Genomic DNA, 3,580 nt, shown 5'->3' with positions numbered 1-3,580 from the left:
TCCTCATGTCCCCCCAACGACCCCAGCGGTCAAGGGAATGAGTGATGAGTGAGTGATGGAGCCAAGGCCTATTGATGTAAAGGCCATCTGAATCAGAGCCTGAATCTCTCTCTCTCTCTCTCTCTCTCTCTCTCTCTCTTTCGTTCGCTCGCTCTCTGTCCCTCTCTGTCTGTCTGTCTGTCTTTCTCTCTCCCTTTCCCTGTAACTTCTTCACGTCTCCACCTCTCTGTCTCTCTCTCATCTATCACACTCTCTCTCCCCAATCTTAAAAAAAAAGTCACCATTGTGTCACTCATTTCCCTATGGCTTCTCATTCAGTCAAAGCTCTACATTCTCTCTCTCTCTCTCTCTCTCTCTCTCTCTCTCAACAATTCCAGCCACCCGCTCCGCATCCTATTCCTTCAACCCCCGACCCCCCCCCCCCCCCCCGAGCCCCCCACCCCCCCCCCATCCGATTTTTTCCCCACCACCCTCACCCTCCCGTCACCCTCACCAAAATGATCCTCCTCCCCGGCTCCATCTTCTTCGACCCAGTTCCAGAATTTGCATGTTCCACTTTAATGGCCGCGATAAACTGCAGCATGGACACAGAACTGGTGGTGTCTCAGGAGGGGGTGGGGGGCGGGGGGCTGGGGGGGGGGAGAAGGGGGAGGGGGGAGACACCACCACAGAGATAGTATTTCATCATGTCTGGAGTGAAAAATAAAAAAAAAGGAGACAAATAAAGAGGAAAGGGGTTAGGGGTGTGAAGGGAGGAGGGGAGGGGAGGGGAGTGGTGGTGGAACGGGGGGCGGGACGGGGGGGTGGGGTGGGGGATGGGGGTGTAGGGGCGGGGGGTGGGGGGTAAGAACAGCAATTTTACGAATGGATGGTCGCGTTAGCAGACGTTGAAGAGGAAAGTTACAACACTGTGCAGATGTTTTTGGTGTGTGTGTGTCTGGTTTTTGGTTTTTTGTTTGTTTTTTTTTCTTTTGTTTTGTTGTTCTGTGTCGTCTTTATAAGGACAGATATTCATATAGTAGTTTGGTGGGGTGTTTTTTTTTATTTCTCGTGTGTGTGTGTGTGTGTGTGTGTGTGTGTGTGTGTGTGTGTGTCTATAGTGTGTGTGTATGTATGTGTGTGTGTGTGTGTGTGTGTGTGTGTGTGTGTGGATCTTCTTCTGTCTCTCTCTCTCTCTCTCTCTCTCTCTCTCTCTCTCTCTCTCTCTCTCTCTCTCTCTCTCTCAGTGAAGGGACATCTCGGATATCACAGTGAAAGACAAAGACACAGAGATAAAGAAATAGAGAGAAACGGACAGAGAGAGAGAGAGAGAGGGAGAGAGAGAGAGAGAGATTGGGGGGTACAGACAGAGACAGAATGAGGAGGAATTAGACACGTTAAGTTCTTCACTGTAAGTTTTTACTTTAAAGCAAAAACGGTTGTGGAAATTTTGAAATATATTAAAACGGTCTGGTAATATTCCATGCGCACTTTTTGAAGAAAAAAAAAAGAAAAAAAGAAAACAGAAAACGACAAAATACTTTTAACGTCCAGACTATCAGTTTGCATACACACGTCTGTTATCGACATAAAAAAATCTTTTGGCATAATCTACAGTTGTTTTTTTTCCAATTTGTTTTCCGGACACGCAGTCGACTTGTCACCATCTTGTCAAGTATTGGCTTATGATGCGGTTTTTGTGCTTTTGAAGATTTTCATTTTTGTGTGTGTTTTGATTTTATCATTTAAAGAAATAATTCTTTCATTTAAGGAGAAGAATGTCTGAGATCTCGATGTGTGTGTGTGTGTGTGTGTGTGTGTGTGTGTGTGTGTGTGTGTGTGTGTGTGTGTGTGTGTGGTGCACTTTCAGGCTCGTGTGTGACAGACAGACAGACAGACAGATAGACGGACAGACAGGCAGGCAGACAGACAGATAGACGGACAGACAGGCAGGCAGGCAGGCAGACAGACAGACAGACAGACAGGCAGGCAGGCAGGCAGGCAGGCAGGCAGAAAGACATACAGGCAGGCAGGCAGGCAGACAGATAGACAGACAGGCAGGCAGGCAGAAAGACAGACAGAGAGACAGACACACACTCACACACACACAAACAGACGAAACACACACACACACACACACACACACACACACACACACACACACACACACACACACAGACGAAACACACACACACACACACACACAACCACATCCCCACATCCCCTCCCGTCCACCCCCCCCCCCCCACTCCCCCGAACCCCACCCCCATCCCCACTCCCGATCCCCAAACACATACACATTTCCATTCCTTGGCCCGGGATCATTATTTTCCAATTTCGTTTCAGAACAGGAGACTGGCTTGGCATTTAATGTCTGTTTTGTTGCCTTTCAAGATCTTTCCCCCATTTCGTTGAGTGAAGGGACAGATGGAAGAGGGAGAGAGGGGGTGGGGTGGGGTGGGGTGGGGAGGGGGGGTATATATATGCAGCTAGGTTTTGATTGCGGGGTATTCTTTTTTCGGGTTTATATTACTTATTCTATTTTATTTTATCTTATGTTATTTATAGGTGTGGCTTCGTAGAATGACGTGCTGCATGTGTCTGTGTGTGGTTGTGTGTGTGTGTGTGTGTGTGTGTGTGTGTGTGTGTGTGTGTGTGTGTGTAGTGTGTTTATGTTTGTTTGTGGGGGGGTGGAGGGTGTGTGTGTGTGTGTGTGTGTGTGTGTGTGTGTGTGTGTTTGTTTGTTTGTTTGTGTGTCTGTGTCTGTGTCTGTGCATTCAAATTGCTCAGGTGGAATACCATCCCGCTCCATGGGAACTGTTTTCTCACAGACCAGCATTCAACGTTACACTGTCGATTATGTTCAAACAAGACCGTAGCATTTGTGACGACAGCTACGAAACAGTTTCTGTTTCTCAAGGAGGAGTAAATACGTTCGGACAAATCCATATACGCTACACCACATCTGCCAAGCAGATGCCTGACCAGCAGCGTAACCCAACGCGCTTAGTCAGGCCTTGAGTACATGCTCATGCATTTGTGTAGCTATTCTTTTCACATAATTTAGCCAGAGGACAACGCTTCTGTTGCCATGGGTTCTTTTTCAGTGCGCAAACTGCGTGCTGCACACGGGACCTTGGCTTACCGTCTCACCCGAAAGACTAGACACTCAGTTTGATTTTTCCAGTCAAACTTGTGGAAAAAAAGGGCCAGAGCGGGTTTCGAACCAATAGCCTCACGGACACTATATTTTGAAGATAAACGTCTTAACCATTCTGCCCCCCCCCCCCCCACCCCCCACCCTCCCTCCCTCCCTACGAAACAAGACAGGAAGCTTTGAAATGTGAAGGTTTTATGTAAAAGGCCTACAGATCCTGCTTTTTTTTTTCTTTTTTCTTTTTTTTATTCATTCCCGATACAGAAACCCCCTTGACCTATGTGTCAACTGTAATACCCTCCTCCTCCTTAAAGCAAATAGCCACAACATTTACGACCACAGTTACGAAACGAGACAGGACACGTTTTGGAACATGGGGAAGATATTGCTCTACACTTCCATCATGTTCTAGCTTCATGACTACTGGTCCACTAACCCGCTTGA

Source organism: Babylonia areolata, chromosome 3, assembly GCF_041734735.1.
Source record: "Babylonia areolata isolate BAREFJ2019XMU chromosome 3, ASM4173473v1, whole genome shotgun sequence".
NCBI lineage: Eukaryota > Metazoa > Mollusca > Gastropoda > Neogastropoda > Buccinidae > Babylonia > Babylonia areolata.
Note: the sequence above shows the minus strand (reverse complement) of the source record.